Source organism: Ascaphus truei, chromosome 7 (assembly GCF_040206685.1).
Source record: "Ascaphus truei isolate aAscTru1 chromosome 7, aAscTru1.hap1, whole genome shotgun sequence".
In the NCBI taxonomy this organism is placed as follows: Eukaryota; Metazoa; Chordata; class Amphibia; order Anura; family Ascaphidae; genus Ascaphus; species Ascaphus truei.
In genome coordinates this window covers 35,786,717-35,807,445 of record NC_134489.1, presented here as the reverse complement: position 1 = coordinate 35,807,445, position 20,729 = coordinate 35,786,717, and the positions used below count along the sequence as shown (strand labels likewise).

At 45.2% G+C, this 20,729-nt stretch overlaps 1 long non-coding RNA gene across 1 annotated transcript; it reads right to left on the bottom strand.

The window, feature by feature from the left end:
* Positions 1-5,306: 5,306 nt before the first annotated feature.
* Positions 5,307-9,258, bottom strand: LOC142498516 (uncharacterized). The gene is made up of 3 exons (XR_012802448.1): positions 8,963-9,258; positions 8,564-8,715; positions 5,307-8,446 (listed from the first exon to the last, which is right to left on the bottom strand). It is a non-coding gene; the product is annotated as an uncharacterized LOC142498516 (long non-coding RNA).
* Between the last annotated feature and the right edge of the window lie 11,471 nt (positions 9,259-20,729).

The window sequence follows — 20,729 nt, the reverse complement described above, 5'->3', positions numbered from 1 at the left end:
CTCAAAATAGGGGAGCACTAAGCTGTGCGAGGGGGATAGGGTGTGCTACCTAAAGCATGAGGGCACCCTGGCATCGGGTCCCAATGGAGGTGGGAGCGGCCACATTCATTTAGCAAAATGCATTGCCATGAAGTGACAACAAGGGAAAGAATTGTGCCTCTTTGGGGATGTTGTGTGAGCGCCCCTAAAGAAGTTGTATTGTTGGTCTGTTATAATAAAATTAAAGAAAAGCTCCTGGAGTCCTCCTCCTTTCAGCTGCTGACCGCACCAGCCTGCACGGGTGCCAGCACCCTGAGAATAAGGTAACCAGAGCCGCTGAGCATCATCTGCACTTTAATGCACTATCATACAGACATTGGGACACTTTGGTGTGGCCCCTCTTCTGTGGGCCGGGGGAAGAGGTGTTATATATATATATATATATATATATATATATATATATATATATATATATATATATATTTACACCACAATTATTAAAGTTATGCTCATCTGCATGTCTTAGACAGGTTTGCAACCCCGCCTTTCACCATTATCACCCAGCACACAGCACTTCCACTGCAGCAAGGGATTCTGGGAAATTACATGCAAATGAGCACACAGTGTTTTATAGAAGTGCTGTGTGCTGGGTGATAATGGTGAAAGGTGGGGTTGCAGACCTGTCTAAGACATGCAAATGAGCATACAGTAATTTATCCATTTGCTATACAGTATGCTTTACTGTGAAGGGTTTTTGTCACTTTTTTCACCCACCATAACTTAACTAAGTGTATATATATATATATCAAATGGAAATATTACTGTATGCTCATTTGCATGTCTTAGACAGGTCTGCAACAACCCCACCTTTCACCATTATCACCCAGCACACAGCACTTCTATAAAACACTGTGTGCTCATTTGCATGTAATTTCCCAGAATCCCTTGCTGCAGTTGAAGCGCTGTGTGCTGGGGATAATGGGGAAAGGCGGGGTTGCAGACCTGTCTAAGACATGCAAATGAACATACAGTAATATTTCCATTTGCTATATGCTTTACTGTGGAGGGTTTTTGTCACTTTTTTAACCACCATAACGTGTGTGAGCGCGCGCACGCACGCACACACACACACACACATATCTAAGTTGAAATCCTGTATAGGTGTAGCCAGTCCTGTTTTTATATCTCCCAGCCCATGTGATCTCTCTAGTGCACAAAGCGGTGTGTGGAATAGCAACAGGACTGGCTGAGCCTGTGCAATGGGAAGGGCGAGCTGGGACCGTCAGGACAGTGGTAGGACCTAGTACAGGGGAGGCTAACTCCAGTCCTTAAGGGTCACAAACAGGTCAGGTTTTAAAGATATCCCTGGTTCAGCACAGATAGCTCAGTCAATAAATAAGCCACTGATTAAGCCACCTGTGCTGAAGCAGGGATATCCTGAAACCCTGACCTGTTGGTGGCCCTTGAGGACTGGATTTGGCCAACCATGACCCAGTAACTGAAGCTGGCAGGAAGGAGAGTGAGGAACCTTGTGTGGGAACCACAGGGGACATCAATAAAGTTTTGAAAGTGCACAGTAAAAACTTTATAGCACATACCCACAGCACAGAATGAAGGTGCTGGATCTCACTACTCTCTCACTGCTCTCTGCGGTTCATCGCTACTCCCTGCTGCTCCTTATTGCTCTCCTCTGCTCCTGTTCCTCGGGTGCCCTGTACAGTATGACTTCAGCTTCTGCAGTGAACCTCTCTTTCCAGATAAAGGTAGGCAGTAAATGAGGGGACTAACACAAGGGACACAGAGAGGCAAGAGGAGGGGCATTGGAGAGCAGGGTAGGGGCACATGAGCAGGGTTGCCAGGTGTCCAGTATTGAACCAGTCTGTCATGTATTTGGACACTGCCCAGTAAAAATAATAATGGTAATACTGGACTTGTATGTGTATGTATTACCTCTCCGGACATAGTGACCTGACCGGCTTGGGGGGCTGCGGGATTTCCCAGAGTAGTGAGAGAGCAGGACTGCTGCTAGGTGGTTGGGCAGTTTCCTTCATCCTGATTGGCCACTGCTGGGTAATGCAGCCAATGAGGAGGCAGTGTTAGGAGCCTGGGGGTGGGGTCAAGGAGTGGAGGAAACAGCATGGAGCGGAGAGAAGTGTGTTTGTTTGGAGCACGTCGCACCTTTCACCATTGTTTCCAGTATTTTTGGAGAAGCCGCCTGGCAACCCTAATCCCATTGATTTTGGTCCTTGAATAATAATAAGCAGTTAAACCCGTACCTCCTATTACAACCCCACTTTGACCACTGGCTGCGGCTAACCCTGCTCTTTCCTGTGGTGGCCAATCACCGATATTGATGAACGGTGGATTTAGACACTTCCCGGCACCCACAGCATGAGGTGCCTTGCCCTGCAACCCAGACATCCCCTTATCTCTTTTACATAGTTACATATAGTAGATGAGGTTGAAAAAAGACGCACGTCCATCAAGTTCAACCTTTTTCTACATTTAGATGACAGATACTTTATCCTATATTTGTACTTGCAGCATATTCCTTGGTCTGTCTGCAGTAGGAGGTGTGGTACCCAAGGGTCTGTCCCATGTGATACCTTTCACGGCGACACCACAAGACATTGGAACAAATAATGGACGTGTGCACACTGATATTACCAAATAATTAAGCGTGGACTATGCCTGTTAACCCTGCAGTTCCTGGAGTAGCCATCAGCTAGGAAGCATTCAGCTGATCGGTGCACTTTGGTAGCAGGTTGTGAATAATAGATAGACAATAATAATGATCTATGGGCCATTTCTCTTTAGGAAAATGGGAAGTGGTGGTCATAGGGAAGGGAAGACTATGGAACTGTTGTGTAATCCCAAGAGCACAGGATCCAACTCCTGGACGGCTGGTGGAACATTCCTCTAATGCTCTTTGCATAGGTGCATATAGAATTATGCGAGTATTTTGGTATATATGGAGAAGGGGAAGATGTCATGAGTGTGCAACTGGATGTGGATCCAAGGTGACACGGTAAATGCCAAATGATGCATCTGGGGTTAGAATATTGTAGGACAAATCTTATTTCCCCCAATGGTGCACACGTGTTTTTTTTCTTGCAGAGCTTTAAGATAAGTTTATTTGCAAGGTCTCGATTTCAGCGGCTTGCAAATTAAGGAAATAAAAGTGTTCAGTCAATTAAATTTCCAACAATGTTTAATCGGTGGGCTACGGCTTAGGTCAGGGGTCTCCAACTCGGTCCTCAAAGGCCACTAACAGGCTGGGTTTTATGGATATCCCGAGTTACTGATTGAGCCACCTGTGCTGAAGCAGGGATGTCCATAAAACCAGGCCTGTTGGTGGCCCTTGAGGACCGAGTTTGAGACACATGGGATAGGTCCAGTAACCTGCTTTCAATCCAGGCAAATAACGTGACATTATTTCAAACAGGAACGGAGGTTATTTCCCCAATTTATTCACTAAGGTAATTATATAGAAAAACAACCGCTGTATTTGCGCTCGTTAGCAGGGGGTTAATGGCACGACATTACACCCATTTAGTTTAGTGATTCTGGGCCTCAACGTGTACGCATAAAACCACTGATTAAAGCTGTGTGCAGCAACATATTACACTTATTAGGAACCGTTTAAAGAACTTGTGTAAAGTGACACAAGATATTGGCAATAAAATAGTAATGTCCTATCTACAGAACGTTTACTTGTCTCTTATAATTCCTCCTGCGCATTCTAATACAGGTACCCGCCAGCAAAATATCAAACCGATAAGAACAGTACGGATTCTTTGCAACAAAAGCGGTTTTATTCTGTAAAGCACCTTACACTATAAATCTCAATTCATACACAGCATATGTTTATGCCTAAAGCTGCAGTTTAAGCTGTTGTTTAAAAAAAAAAAAAATCCTCATTCAATGTGCATCAATACAATCTGCACACTGACAAGTGATTAGCTAAATTGCTGATCGATCAGTTCTCCTGTAATTGATTGCTGAAAGTCGGCTGGGGGTTCACTAAATGCATCTTGGGTAATCCAAAATTCTGTGAGGAAGATCATGTGACCAGGCAGGCACTAGATTCAATTGGTTCACTGCTAGAGAGGGCAGGGCTCAAAAAGGTGATGCTGTATCTTTTTTTTTTTTTAAATACTACAAGTATTTTCTCATAGCACAGAACTGATTCATTTATAAAAATTGCTTCTAGCAGGTGGTTTTGATGCCTAATTATTTATAAGACATTTGATATATATAAACAGGACAGGCACTCCAAGATCCAAAGGTGAAATTTATTCCTCAACGTTGTGGCTCCCAACGGAGCCTTTATCAAGCGCAAATTGGGAGCCGAAACATTGAGCAATAAATTTCACCTTTGGATCTTGGAGTGCCTGTCCTGTTTATATATATCAAATGTCTTATAAATAATTAGGCATCAAAACCAGCTGCTAGAAGCAATTTTTTTATTTGCTAACAAATAAATGAGCTTTGTAGGTTGCTAGAGCATAAAACTTGGAGTAAACTTATTTAGTTCTGTTACGTTCTGTCTTCCATGGTTTGTGTCGCTGTGATTTATATTCCCGGAGGGAGGCACGGCCTCTCAGGGACCTGGGCTAATACCCTGGCACACTGCAGTGTCTCAGTTACAGCCTCCATGCTTCCCTGCGAAAAAGACCAAATCAATAATAACACAGTCATAAAAGGTTTAATAATCAGGACTGGCCTGTGTAACCCAACAAACAGCGCTGTGATGAACAGGAGAAACACACTCTGTTTCCATCCCTCTGTGTCTTCTACAAATAGGACTTGATGGGTGGTGACAACAGGACAGGGACATGCTAATTATCTCCATTTAGACCAGTCAGAGTTGTGCGTATAACAATTTAACGACAGTGCTGTATATAACTTAAAGGTTCTGTGACTAATATTTTATCTGGAACATTTGTATTAACTCTCTCTTTTTCTTATTATTATATGCAGGGCCACGGAGAGATTTCCCGGGCCCCAGGACTATAGTTTTGACCGCCCCCCCCCCCCCCCTTCCCATGGCGGCGGCCTTGTGAGCCCCGCCCTTTGACACCTACTCACTCTCCCCCTCCACCCATGTATTTCCCTCACCTGTATCTCACTGTTCCCCTCTCTCTTCCTCACGCCCTCTCTTACACCCCCTTTCTCCCCTCACACTCTCCCCCTATCTCCCCTCTGCTGTGACTCAATCCCATTCCCTCAATCCCCCCCACAATAATTACCCAACAAAATACATACAATCCCCCCCCCCTTCTCCCCCATCCCTAAATACAAAGACCACCCACTTACCTTGGGGATAGTCTCAGTCCTCGGGTGCTCCCGCTCTCCTCAGCTGCTGTAGGCCTCTCTCCCATGCCGGGCCTGCCTCTCTCCCCCGTGTCAAGCCTCTCCTGCCGGTGCGTGCTGGAAGCTGGGCTTCCAGTGCTCTCCGGTGGAAGAGAGAGGCCCGGCGCGGGGTAGAGGAAGGCTCGCAGCAGCTGGCACTTGTCCCGGCTCTCCCTCCCTGTCGGCGGGACTGATTATATGACAGACAATCAATACACCACAATATTCTATACCAGGGGTGCTCCACTCAAGTCCTCCCCCCCCCCCCATCTGTGCTGAAGCAGGGACTGATTGAGCCACCTGACCTGGGAATGATTGTGCCACCTTGGCTGAAGCTGAGACTGATTGAGCCACCTGTGCTGAAGCAGGGACTGATTGAACTGCCTGTGCTGAAGTTGGGATATCCTAAAAACCTGACCTGTTGAGGGGGACATGAGGACTGAGTTGAGCCCCCCTGTTGTATAATACAAAATTGTAGATAAATCCAGTGATCAACATTTTCCCAAAGAACATTGCAATTAAGGTGTCACAGGCCTCGCCAAAGGGATTTTCTCGGGACCAATACATAGTGTCCTCGCTTGTCAAGATTTAATAACCCAAATTAGTGAGATTTACTGTTTTGTATCTAAAACTTGCTAAGAGAGTATTCTGACTCCTGCACACTGTGGCAAGTGGTACAGACGGGTAGTTTTACTCAATCCCCTTTTATGCACACCAAGTCCTTCCTTTCTTCTATAAGCTTCATTGAAGAACAACAGCAACATAACAAAAAGGGGGGGGGGGGACTGTAATAGGTAGCAACAATTCAGGGACAGGTAAATGATATTAAACTTTACCAGGAGATGGGGGACATGACAGTTCCTGAAGGCTGCTGGTTGAAAAGAGCTAGAGAATGACCTGACATGCAGGAAAAGGGGCAGGGAGGGACCAGCAGCCAGGGGTCCTGGATCACAACACTCAGCCGGTGGAAAGGTTGTTAGGCAACAGGCTGAGCAGTCAACAAAGAAGTTACAATGTTGCAACATTACACAGAGGAGTGAAGGCTGCCTCAGAACTGGGGAAATATGCAGAGGTTCCCGGACAGAGAGAATGAGACACTCCAGAAGAGGGAGTCATTCCAGATAGGTAGACTCTTATCCAAAGAGTGAGACTTACTCCACATCATTTAGACTACCATATGGCGAGTGAGACTCACTCCAGGTTTCTTACTCCATTCTCTGGCATGGATCCCTGTTCACATACCATAGTTTCTAACACCCTCTTTAGCCCTAAGCAGCCTCTCACAATGATGCTCTTCCAATGTAACCTACAGTCAGTCTTCTATTACACTGTCCAGATCAGGGGTGGTCAGCCGGCTGGCCACGACAGCATTTGGAATGGTCCGTGTGATGATACTGATGATACTCAGGAATTAACCGCTCTGTGAGGCAGGAGCTCCACCGGTTTCCTCCGCTAGGGCCTCTGTGCGCTTTGGGGCCCTAGCTCAACTCAGTTACGAGGCCCTCTCAGCCCATCCCAACCACCGGTGCAGCCAGCCAGTACTGGCAAGTTGGCCCCAACTTCTGTATCTGCCCGTTGGGACACAGCTACCGTCCACTGTGGGACAGTGGGAATTGAGCGAGGGAGTAGATGGGAGGGGGGAATTGAGCGAGAGAGGAGATGGGAGGGGGGAATTGAGCGAGAGAGGAGATGGGAGGGGAGAATTGAGTGAGAGAGGAGATGGGAGGGGAGAATTGAGCGAGAGAGGAGATGGGAGGGGGGAATTGAGCGAGAGAGGAAATGGGAGAGGGTGAATTGAGCAAGAGAGGACATTGGAGGGGGGCAATTGAGCGAGAGAGGAGCTGGGAAGGGGGAATTGAATGAAAGGAGGTGGGGCAGTAGGACAGGGGCCCCACCAACATATTTTTGCCCATATATTGACACGCATGAAAAAAAGGTTGGCCACTCCTGATATAGATTGCACACTTTTTGGTTAATGGATTCCCATATCATAGTGTGTGCATTTGTGGCTGGAGGACTTCCTTCGTTATTGACATTGAATCTTTATATATATTCCATCCATACTATATGTACAAAGCAGAGATTTTAAGTATTCATGATGTCTGTGTGAGTAAGATTTGCTCAATGGTGTCCAGGCCACTGATGTTCTAGGTCTTCGGTCCATACAAGTCATTCATAAGCTGCTTCTAAATCCACCATTCATGAGATCTGGATTCTCCCCCCTACAGCACTTTTGAGAAGAGACAGTAAAGAAATAAATAACAATCTTGACGACCAAGCACCGTTTAATCAAACTTCATGGCCTTCTGATGAGGAAGCAGCATGTATTAGTGTACTGAACAGCACATCAAATTCCCATTTCCAACTGCGCCATGTGAAATATGATGTTGTATTAGGAAGTCATTGTCCATAAAGCTGCCACCCTCAGCCTGTGACACATGGGGATGGTTCAGAAAGAGAGCAGCCCTGGTACACATCAGCGTAAATCGATGGCTAATTTATCAGGGAATAACAGCCGAGTAAGTGAGGCTGAGCATTGGAAGCGAAAACCCGAAGGTGAGCACAATTTATCTCCTGCCGGAGAAGTCATTAGGAGGTGATTTGCGACAGGACTGAATGTTGGAGCAGTGATGTGAATGGACCTCCAGGGTGCTGTGAAAAAGCCTTACACATGCAGAGATGTAGAGGGGACGAGCAGTGATTTATCACCTGGAAAGGAGGACACAGCTGCACTTTTGGCTGTGGTTACAGACTTCCTATTGTGACTCTCCGCTTTCTTCTGCAGACAGCGCTAATTTGGGATCCAGAGAGCATAATGAAGGGTCATTTATTCCTATATAGCGCTGTCAGTGTTGGCTCAGCACTGTACGTAGTTGAGTTTGCAGGCAGAATGGTTGTCTGCCACCAGGAGCTTACAATCTAAACTTTGTTGACCAAAGGGACCAAGTAACATACCTGTGATCGGTACTGGGACCAGGGTTAGAGTTTCCCGATGTGCTTGTTTACTAAGTTCTTATATGGGGGTGAAGCTGTGTCCCCCCCTCCCAGCCTTTTTGGGGGGACATTTTGAGAAGGTATAGTTGACACCGTGCTACTTTCTTATCCTTGTCCCCTAAAATCAAAACAATTGAAAGCATTTTATACTCGTCGAGCACCGAGACCCTACTAAAGGTTATTATTTTCTAGATTGAATGTGAAAAGACCAGTAATAAAGAATAATTCAACCAACCCGTGAATAAGAGAGCCAGGCAATTCATTCATTAAAGCCTTCTTTTGTCCTAACCCCTTCAGTATCGCAGGGGTCTGTCACTTCTTGGATCATGATGGGACCCCTTGCTGTGAGGTTTGACAGACCAGCCCAGGCTCTTTTTTCTGGACGACCTGCAGAAGATTTGCATGAAGGAAGCGTGACATCCTTTGGCCTGCATGTTAATCATAGTCTGTGCCCACTCCTGGGGCTTTAACTAAAAGCAAGTTATGGGACAGTAGGTAGAGAGTACTACTGAAAGCTTCTCACTAATGATTACAGCAGCTGTACTCCCTACCTAATACCCCTTTTATTCTTAACAAAACTGGAATCGGGGGGGTCCCAACGCCCTGTGGATGTCCCCATTTCCTAGATTCTTACCGGCAAAGGTGCTGGCGTTACTTCCTGGTTTGGAGTAGGGTTTGAAATGCCTGTCCAAGAGGAAGTCACAACAGTTGACGTTGCAGATTCCTATTGGCCAGCACAACATGGGCGATTTGAAGTCGGCGTTTGATTTCCCCCTGTAGGGGACTGAAACGCCGGTACCTTCACCGGTAAGTATAACGTGGTTCAGCACCGGGTATCACCAGGTTTCCATCCTGTAAAAAAATAGAAGCAGCGGTGATTGCTACTTCAACATCTTCAGCACGAGTCCCATTCCAAAGGCCCCCTGACGAAGCGTAATACACGTGAAACGCGTTGAGGTATCCAGTGTCCTTACGTAGGACGTGTGATGTCACACGCAGGACACGGCCGAAACCCCTCCCCCTTGTTTCTCCGCCTGGGATCCACGGGCGCGCTGCTTGAGCTCTGCAGCAAGCCGTGGTAAAGCCCCAGATAGCAGTGTGATCTGCCAGGTCCCTTACCGGCTCTTTACCGGTTAGGGGTTGTTACCATCTGCAGCAAGCAGTTTAACCAGCAGAGGACCTGAGGGACGTGGGGGATTGCGCCATCTGTTTTAACAAAACTGCATTTTGATGTAAGTGTTGTTCCCTACTAATTTATCTACAAAGTTATTATCGTTACACTAATTTGGGTTTCCTTGCGCTCCTCTATTTTGTTTTTACGTGTCAAAGACCAAACCTTTAACCATTATACCTCGGCTCCCATGGAAAGACACCTGCTCTCCTGAGATGTTCTGTTAGATTAGAAGCTTCATAGATCAGGCGCTCACCGTGCTGGTCACTGGTAACACTTATATAAGCTTGTAACCACACTGGGCATGAGAGGGTTATTGCCAAACACTAAATATTAAAAGGGTTAAAGTGCAGAGACACTACCCACAGTTTCAGTAAATATTTAATATCCTATGTTAGTGCTCAAGAGTCAAATAAGTTCTCTGAAGCGACTGTCTTCACAGTATTTGTTCCCAATGCATTCTCTGGCACAGACTGACTCATCCCTTCCACCGTGCTGATTCACGCTGCGCTGTCACTACACTATGTGCTTTTACAGAACAGGATCTCGGATCTGGGAGGATAGAACCTAGTCAGTGGTAGAAATGCAAGTAACCCCTTCACTGCCAGAGGAGCCTTGTAATGTGTTACTGTCCCACCTGACAACGAAGAGATTAAATAAAGTTGTGTAAAAGAGAGAGGACAATCTTATTGAACAAAGCTTCTTGGACTTCATTACTAATAGTGTGTATATATATTTATATATAGAAAATTAAAGAATGCCTGCTACAGACCTAATGAATAAATTTAACCTAAATCAGACCAAATAAGCCATTGATTCAAGGGCTGCTGACGGTGCTGGGGATAATATAATAATGTAAACCAGAAGAGAGAAATTATCCCGTAAAAAGCACTCAGATAAGCAAAAAAGTATATAAACGTATTATTAGAACACAAAATATGTTAAAACAATCTCTAATCCCCCTATATGGAGTCAAACCACTAACAGCCTAAGGCTGAGTCCATGCTCCCTGCTTGCTCGCTGAGGCGCGCTGAGGCTCAGGTAAAGCGGGTGCTTTCCCTGGCCTTGCGGTTGCTTACCGCACGCGCCGTCAGCGGGCCGTCAGGGGGCGGGCGCGTCACTGGCCGGGGGTGGGCCAGTGACGTCACGGAGCTGGTTCGCCCTCATTGGGCGAACCGCTCACATGACCGGCCTGTCGCGCCGGCAAGTGGGGGAATTTTAAATTCCCCTAAGACCTGCGCTTCTGCAAGCGCGCGGAAGCGCAGGGGAGCCCCTAGTAAAGCCGCTCTAATTGCGGCTGTAGGGGCTCAGTGCTGAGCGGGAGCGGGCGTCAGCACGCTTCCGCCAGCAAGCAGTAAACATGGCCGAGGCCTAAGGCTGCGCTTATAGTGTGGGCAACAGCGACGCGACGGCAAAACAAATGCATTGCCGCCGCTGCGTGCGGTTATAGTAAGTGCGGTGGACGGAGCGACGGATTGGTCGCGATCGCTGGAAGTCATCTCTATTTGATTTTTCAGCGACCGTCGTCTGATCGCCGCGTCGCCGTCGTCGGCACTATAAGCGTAGCCTAAGGCTGCGCTCATAGTGCCAACGACGGCGACCGCGACATCGCTCCAAAACAAAACAATTGACTCTGTCGCGAGCGCTTATAGTAAGCGCGACGGGCGACAGAGCTACCAAAAATTTGGAAGTCGGCTAAATTTGATTTTTCAGAGACTGCCGCCACATGTGACAGTCTCTGAACCAATCAATGACCCCGTCGCTAGCGACGTCGCTAAAAGTTAAATTATAGCTTTTGCGGGTGGCGACGGGTGACGTTATCGGCCGCGTCGCCGTTGCCAGCACTATAAGCGCGGCCTAAGAATGGTTGTGAGTATCAGTAATATGCAATCAGCCTCCCACCTGTAAGACAAGCCGGTCTAAAGAGAATACTAATAGAACAACACAACCCTCAATCTACAGCAGCATATGAATATACCAAGGGTCCCGTGAAACCTGGTTCTAATAGCACAAGCAGTAATTAATTCTTATTCTTAATGATGATACAACATTAAAGGATTTAAATAGCCAAATTGATATAGTAAAAAAAACTATTTGGATTTGACTGATGCTAACTGTGTCAGCTATAGCAGGAAAAGGGAAGTTGCGCCAAAAAAGAGTATCCTACTGTTCAATGTGTGGCTTCAGTTCTTTCCACAAAAGGAGATTCGCCGCCCGAGTCTCTCAGAGGTGATTCACCAACCTCTGTACAGGTGTAGATAGAAAAAAGGGGAAGGGTCCTCAGGCGCGTTGCTCCACTTGTGGCTCCACGACGTGTAGAACGTATGAAATTGAAGGGAAGAAAGGGGAACCACAGTGAAAAACAACACAAAGGTTAAACACAATTCACTCCTTCATTTGGGGGGAGGTGGGGGGGGTAGACAATAAAAATTCACTTCTAGGAGGAGACACACTCACATCTAGTCTCCAGTAATGATCAGGTGATTTCTCCTCTGTGGGTGATTGGATGGGGTGGGGATGAGGGGATGCCTCCTGGTATCTTCCTCAAGAAAATAAAAAGAAAGGGAAAAAAAAATAGTGCAATACGATTTATTAACAGGTAAGTAAAAAGAGATTTAACACTCACAAGCGGCCAATATTTATTGGCATTAGAAGGAGATGTCGCCAGACTCCACAGTGCGTCCCTTTTCCGGGTTGGGGTGTCTTGTCTTGGCTGGTTCCCTGCTGGCAGGTTCTTTTCGTCTGTGCGTTGAGTTCAGCAGGCTGCAGAAAGGATATCCAAGAGCCCGTGCACAGGCTGGATCCCTCTCCGGCTGTCTTTCCCCTCTGCACACACGATATACAGCTACTTTACTCCGCTGCGCATGCGCATGCGCAAACGGCAAGATGCTGGGCCAAATGGCAGGGAAGTCAAACTCCTCACTACGGTGGCTTGCGGTAGCCAAAAAACGTCAGACGCATTTCGCTATTGCTTCCACGTCACTGAGGAAGCAATAGCGAAACGCGTCTGACGTTTTTTGGCTACCGCAAGCCACCGTAGTGAGGAGTTTGACTTCCCTGCCATTTGGCCCAGCATATTGCCGTTTGCGCATGCGCATGCGCAGCGGAGTAAAGTAGCTGTATATCGTGTGTGCAGAGGGGAAAGACAGCCGGAGAAGGATCCAGCCTGTGCACGGGCTCTTGGATATCCTTTCTGCAGCCTGCTGAACTCAACGCACAGACGAAAAGAACCTGCCAGCAGGGAACCAGCCAAGACAAGACACCCCAACCCGGAAAAGGGACGCACTGTGGAGTCTGGCGACATCTCCTTCTAATGCCAATAAATATTGGCCGCTTGTGAGTGTTAAATCTCTTTTTACTTACCTGTTAATAAATCGTATTGCACTATTTTTTTTCCCCTTTCTTTTTATTTTCTTGAGGAAAATACCAGGAGGCATCCCCTCATCCCCACCCCATCCAATCACCCACAGAGGAAAAATCACCTAATCATTACTGGAGACTAGATGTGAGTGTGTCTCCTCCTAGTAGTGAATTTTTATTGTCTACCCCCCCCAACTCCCCCCAAATGAAGGAGTGAATTGTGTTTAACCTTTGTGTTGTTTTTCACTGTGGTTCCCCTTTCTTCCCTTCAATTTCATACGTTCTACACGTCGTGGAGCCACAAGTGGAGCAACGCGCCTGAGGACCCTTCCCCTTTTTTCTAACTGTGTCAGCTAGAATGAAACAGACCTTTCTGCCTATGAAACAGATCTGATTTCATTGAAGAAGAAGAAATTCACAAGGGATCTAGCGGACTTTCGTGGTGAGAAAGTTTACAAATGGAGTCATAGCCGTTCAGCAAATCATAAGAAAAAGTTCACCAGAGTGCGGACGAAGCCACTTAATCCGGAATCTGGGTTCATTACGTCTGACGTCCCAGTCGTAAGACGGTGAACTAAGGTCCATCATTAACAGGGACTCTGATCATTCTTTTTTAGAGCTGGGACATCGGCAATCCAAAAAACATCAAGGACGAGAAGGGGCGAAAGCGAGTATTAAGAGACAGGCAGCAAAAAGAACAACAATACAAAGAAGAAACATTAGATGAACTTAATATTATCAATTTATCTGACATTGAGTTAACTCTGGACCAGATATCTGTTCTAAGGTATGGTCTTTCTTACTCACCCTCATATTCAGCAGACACCTTCGATTGGGTCGAAGACCTGAACTTATTTTGTTGCAAATTGTTACTTCATAAATTCTTCTTCAAATCTACACCGGAAGTGGAGATTAATGGACAAGACAATACTGGTCCAGGGTGGAATACACAAGAACTTATGATTACTGTATAAGTGATATGGGATCAAACTTTGATCGGGTGGGTGGGTCTGCTCATGTTGCCGTGTCCACTGTTTTTCCTAAACTCAAAAGTAAATCTGTGTTTTGTCGTGCTCCCAAATTGAGATTTTTGCCAATATGGTGACTAAGGAGTTCTCAGCATTGCCAAGAACACGAGGATCTTGCAACTTAACGAGAGGTGAATGTCTAGTTATTGACCATGTTAAGAGCATGACGGGGATAGAGATTAAGCCATCAGATAAGGGTGGGGATGTGGTGCTGTGGCCTAAGGCCATGTATGAGAAAGAAGCTCTGCGCCAGCTTAGGAGGTATTAGAGATTGTTTTAACATATTTTGTGTTCTATGTGACGTGTTTATTAATACATTTATATACTTTTTTGCTTATCTGAGTGCTTTTTGCGGGATACTTTCTCTCTTCTGGTTTACATTATTATATTATCCCCAGCACCGTCAGAAGCCCTTGACTCAATGGCTTCTTTGGTCTGATTTAGGTTCCATTTATTCATTAGGTCTGTAGCAGGCATTCTTTCATTTTCTGGGTAATGACATGCAAATCAGCACACGGTGCCAACTTCTGCTTCGTATCCATTTTAACATGGGACCCCTATAAGCTTCTGCCTTTCGGTATTAGACCGCTTTTTCAGCGCCGCCTGGGTTACAGCAGGAAAACACCTCGCACTGGGGGTTATGCACTAAGCAGTGATAAGTGCTTTTAAGTGAGATAAAAAGCCATTATATCGTGATATTGCCTGCTGTGAGATTCACAAAGCAGTGATAAGTCTTTTAAGTGAGATAAAAAGCCATTATAGCGCGATACTGCACTGTTATCACTGCTTTGTGAATCTCACAACAGGCAGTATCGCGCTATAAAGGCATTTATCTCACTTAAAAGCACTTATCACTGCTTTGTGCATAGCACCCAGAAAACCCACTTGTCACTGCTTAGTGCATAACCCCCACTGTATGCTAAGAGATGATGGGGAAGGGCAGGGTGGCAGCCCTGTCTGAGACATGTCTCACACGTGATATTTCATTTGCTGGCGGAGGTTTTTTTGCCATTAAAACGAATAGAATGAAACACACCTTGCAATGCTTTTTAGTGACTGAGCCCAGTATGTGGTTGGCTGGCATTGTGGAGTCGTAGTCACCACGGCGTTATAATGCAGCATGTTCACTGTGTTCCAGGCACAGGCTGCACTAACACTCCTCTTTCTCCCATCGCTCTAACACAGCTACCACGTCCTTTTGATCGCTGGGTGGCCTGGAAGGGAGGAGCAGACTTTATAGACTGATGGATACTGTAATTCTGTAGGACAGAATACAAAGGAACATGAAAGGGTGCGTGTTGCTGATCTGCAAATAGTGAGCATGACCTTATTTACTGAGCTGAGTGGTTCTTTTCATGTTCCCATAACCTGTTTGGTGCTCAAGGCAATGCATCCCATGTCTGCCATACACAGCACCATCATGTTTCCCATTGATGTTGGATTCCTTTGGTGGTGAGAGACATTCTCAAAGCTACTACACTGAATACCCTGTACAATGTACTCCCTGTGTAGGATCCCAGGGGATTTACAGTGCATGTACCAAGTACGTTTGCTTTGGCAAACAACATGTCCATCAAATTTAAGATGCTTCTTGTTGATATTGATGCAGTATTGGCACCATTATCATGTCCTACTCCTGATTTCTTATCGGTGTTCCCAAAATCGAAAGCGGATTCACGCAGGGCAGATGCTTTCATCTCAGCGCAAAAACTAGTGTTTGGTTCTTTTAAGCCTTTTTATTTTGGGACATTTTTCTTTGCAGACGCTGAAATGTGATCCATTGGCGTGGAGGAAAATGGAATCCGTTGGGATAAACAAAAATCAGAGCTACATACTGTGAGTGGGCACCGATTCATTTGGTGAGGGTCATTTTCTGGGCTGCGGTCTGTGTATCATGCTCAAGAGAAGTGACTTTGGACGCATGGCACTTTAGTTCAGCTATATCCTACGTGCAGCTGCATAAGCCAGTCATGAGCCGGGCAGGTTTACAGCCCTCAAGCCTGGCAGAGGTTAGAGATGTGAAGGAAAGGGAACAAAATGTCATTCAAAAGCAACTAATCCGTTTTATAGCTGGAGCTCATCGTGTCCTTGAACATTCAATCTCTCGCTTCTGGTGTATCATTTATTTCTACATAGTGGGTTTAGTAGGCCTGGTAATACTCTTTACTAGGAAGGTGTTGTCATATGCAGACCCATTGTGTATTTCACTGAGGAGGCTGACTTCACACGCATGGTATCTTTAGCATACTGGGTTGGACTGCAAGTAAAGGACTTCAAATGCATATGGTTCAGCTGACCTAATAGACCTGGAAACCTATCCCCAGAGGCACAGAGCAGACTATACAGTAGGAGAAGGGGCCATGTGGTTCTTCTCAGCCCAGTTGTCCCCTGTCCATGAATCCTCAGCAGTGAACTTGAGAAGCAAAACTCACTGTGATACTCACACAAACACCAGACTCTCATATTGAATTAAGCCAGATGAAGTGCTGCAGAGTGACCCCACTTCTATCTAGCTGCATTGTCTCACCACACAGGTTTCATGTCTGTTTGTGATCTTGAAGGACAGTTCTTATAAAGGATGCTAAGGCTTAGCGGTCTCAGCCCATTACACTGAGCCTGTGCAGTTGTCCCTCATAACGTCGCTTATCAGGGAACTGCTTTATTACAAACCTTTTAAGGACGAGAGAGAAGACCTGGACATGTTTTCAGATAGATGAGCACCTCGGGGGATCTCAGGATTGCTTCAGTATGTAAGACTTGGCTATCAGCCATTGCTTGAGTTACCACTGCTGTTTGTGAACTTGTAGAAATGCATGTTTAAAAGTCATCAGAAGGAGTGGCCTAGCTTTTAATGGCACTGGTTTTTAAAGTGGATGAAGCAGTGATAGCATATTTTGTTAGCTATCTCCCTGTGCCCCAGGTATCAAAACTAGATTGCAAGCTATTCAGGGCAGAAGTTAGTTGTGCGTTATACTATATCTCTGCTTTATTGGGTGTCACGTAAAATGAAACAAGTCATGCAGACTGGAAGGCAGTTTTACGTCTCAGCAGCTTTAATGGAGCCTCACTCATTAATAGCAAATGTAATGTACTGAATTATCATTGATCAACTTGAACATCCCAAACCTCTGATTTCAAACACTGGACAAGGCACAGGAGAAATGCTAGATCAAAAGGTCATACTGTGAAGCTGGAGCGTTAGAGCATTACGTCCTTCACTGAAAGTGTAGTGGATTCAGGGACGAGCTTCCCGGCAAAGGTAAGAGAGGGTAATACAGTAATTATATTGAATTTTATTTGACACAGTGGAACCTTTCACTTTGCAGCTGCAGAGGTGACCCCTTGGCATGAGACCCTCAGGTGGGGAATAATGGAAACCGTGAGTGGGCACTGACTTATTTGGTGAGGATGATTTGCTGGGCACATAATACGGGTTGTGTATCGTGACAAGAGAGATGAGCTTGGACACATAGCCATGGATCAAATGGGAATGGAGTTCTCACACCAGGTAGGAAAATGGTTAACCTCGGTAGGTGATGCAATCCTTATCTACTGACATGTTTCTATTCAAGATATTGGACCATGGTCTTTAGTGGTGAGGAATAGAAGTACTCATGATGTAAGACAGGGTAAGTCCGGTAACACAAGTCCAGCGTTTGGAGAGGGATTTTATTATTCAAGGTTGATGTGACTCTCGCGACGGCCTGAGGATCCGGTGATGTATTTTAAAGATTTAACGTTTGTTAATCGTGTAAGAGAAATATTTGACCCTTAATTATTTTGTCTATTAAAAGGTTATTGCAGCATAAATGATTTGGGGGTTTCTTTCTTGTTTCAGTTTTTTATGGTGAGGGGGGGAAATTGCTTGTGTTCTTCTCTGTCTGCGCCCCATCAGATAGTGTGTGTGTGTGTGTTGGCAGACATACAGTGGTTGTACTGGGGCTCACCAGAGGTTTCCTCTCCATAAAAAGGCCACCGTTTGAAGATCGGAGGCGGATGGAAATTTAGATGAAAGTCAGCGAGACGGGATAAAAGTCTCTTTGTGCTGATAATAACCTCTTCTGCATTCCTGGCCCCTGTGGCATTCAAGGGGTTAACAGAGCCAAAGGCCTCATTGTGATGTTTTAGCCGGTGTCCAGCTCGTTGGCAGGTCTCCTGCACAACATACTGCATCATTAATTAAGAACAGAGTTAATGACAATACAGCAACTGGAGTGTATGAGGCCTGGAAGTCTGCTTAAGGGTGAGAGAGGTGGTCTTCCTTCTAACTGCACTGCTGAAGAAGGGTTATCTGTCTCAGTACCACTTGTGGTGCCTACAACCCTCACCCAGCTGTTGGCTCTCGTTATCAGCGATGCTATGTAGCAGGCTGCACACCTCCACTTCTGATGGGGCTGAAGTACTCTTTGAAATCCTTCTCACTGAATATACTTATACTTTTGATAATATAATTATGTAGGCCAATAAAAATAACAAAGAATGGGATAAAACAGATCTCATCTTGGTGCCCATTGGATTGGTTGGGATGGTAAGTCTTTGCTTACTTTGTTAATGCCTTTGAACCATCTAAAACTGGCTGCGTAAGACTAGACGTGGACACAGTGCACCAGCCACACCTCAACGCACAACCACTACAATAGCCTCTAAACAAACAGCCTGATATCCACTTTAAAGACAAGTGCCATTAAAGCTAGACCACTCCTGATATGTGTTTACAATCAAGTTCCTGCAGCTGCTTTATCTTCTCACACGCCAGCACTTGGAGAGGCAGCTCCCTCCTTCTGACTCAGCTCCTGGTACAGCGTATGTCCTCTCCTTCTCCGGTGTTGTGTGGGAGGTCTTGATGTGTTGTGTATAGCAATGCCTCCTGGAATCCCTCTTGCTACGTCCTGCTTCCCCAAAGCCCTCACTGGCAGGTGCTGCATGGGGTGATGGAGGGTGGGTGCCTTATTGCTTCCAGCCCGGTGCAATGCATCAAGGTGAGTTTCCTCTTTACATAGGTCTTTATCTCCTCACCAGCAATAAAGGTGCCGAGAGTGATGTATCAATGTATCCTGGTGCAGAAGTAGAGTAACAATATTTATCAAAGATACAAACAAAAAAACATTTTTACATTATTCTTTGATAAATCTGATGGAGAATTGTAACACAATTACATAACTGTTTTTGTTGAAACCTCAGTCCCCATTAAAGACAGTATACACGATAACATCACACGTGCAGTTTTCAATCGAATTTTAAGCTTTTAAACCATCACAGAAGGCCTTGTCACCACCGATTCTCAGCATCACTGTCACATGCCGTGTGCAGAGAGTGTTATACCGCCGGTTGGATATTTTAATGTTGAATTAAAGCAGTCCATGTTCCCGTGTTATTTTTTCCCCCCTTTAATATGCGCATCAATACAATCCACACAATTATAAGTAATTAGCTAAGTTGCTGATCGATCCGTTCTCCTGTGATCGATCGGCGAAAATTCGGCTCGGGGGTTCACTAAATGGCTGTCAGGGCAGCAGAAGAGGCCCAAAGATGCAAAGTTCTGTGGAGAAGATCATGTGACCAGACAGTCGCTAAATACATTTGGTGCACTGCTAGAGAGAGGACAGGGCTCAAAATGGGTGTGTCAGAACCTGTTTCAGAAGAGGAAGGGGGTGTGACTTTGTACATGGTTGCTATAGAAACAAAAACTGCTTGCTACATTATAATACATTAAAAATGTAATTCAGAGTGGTTTATAAAAATGCTACAAGTATTTGCTCATAGTACAGAACTGATTTGTTGGGAAAAACACACATGTAGGATATTGCTAGGTCTGCAGCTTTAAGATAATAATCTGGCTTTGTATTACATTAATAATTTGTGATTACATTTCCAGCATCTTTTCTGATCTGTAACAGAAATCCAAATTCTCCCACCCTCAGCCCACACGGATTTGTGGGGTCTCTTTAGTAATATTTTGAGAAGACATGGAGCCAAGTATCCAGTTTTTAATGGGCGATCAATATTACAGTATATATCACAAGATGTTATGCTGTACTTTCTAGTTTCCGCGTGTCTTTCCCAGAGTTGTGTCCATGGGGGGTGAAGAAGCCCCTTCTCCTGTGGTGGGAGTGGAGAATATTATGAGGAGTTCTGGGGGTAAAGACCAGAAAAATGGTGATCAGATGACGACCAGAAGAGGGACACTTAAGTCTCTCTGGCCACCAGGAATGGTCCAATTCTTTGTGACAGCGTTCCTCTCAGTTATTCAGACGGAATGTACCATAACTGTGTGAGATAGTTATTATTATATTTAGCAATGACACTGCACTACAAAATTAAATATAGCAAGAGAAATTACCTGCTTCCATCAGTGAAAAATAAAATTCAATACAATTACGGTATTATCCTCCCTCATCTCTGCAGGAAAGCTGGTCCCTGAATACACTACACTTTCAGTAAAGGGCTTAGTGCCCTTACCCTGCGAATTTGTGTGTGTGTGTGTAGTTCTTGCTCCTAAATAAGGTAAAATGTATTACAAATTCAGTCCTCTGTTTTTTAGCTTTTTTTTTTAGTGGTAAACTCTGAAATCAAGTAAGACTGCAGAAATGTTATGTTATCAACCAAAATTATTTGAAATCAATAAAAAATGTTTTGCAATCGGTAATTATTTATTTTGGGTGATAAAAATATAAGGTATGGTAGCCAACCTCATAAATAATATAACATGCATTAAAAAGCCAGCCCTATTTTTTTTCTGCTGTTTTTTTAATCACCCTGATTTCAGTTGATTACAAATTATTCTGGCTGATTGCAAATAATTTCTACTGATCTCAGTTGATTTCACCAGATTTCAGTAAATT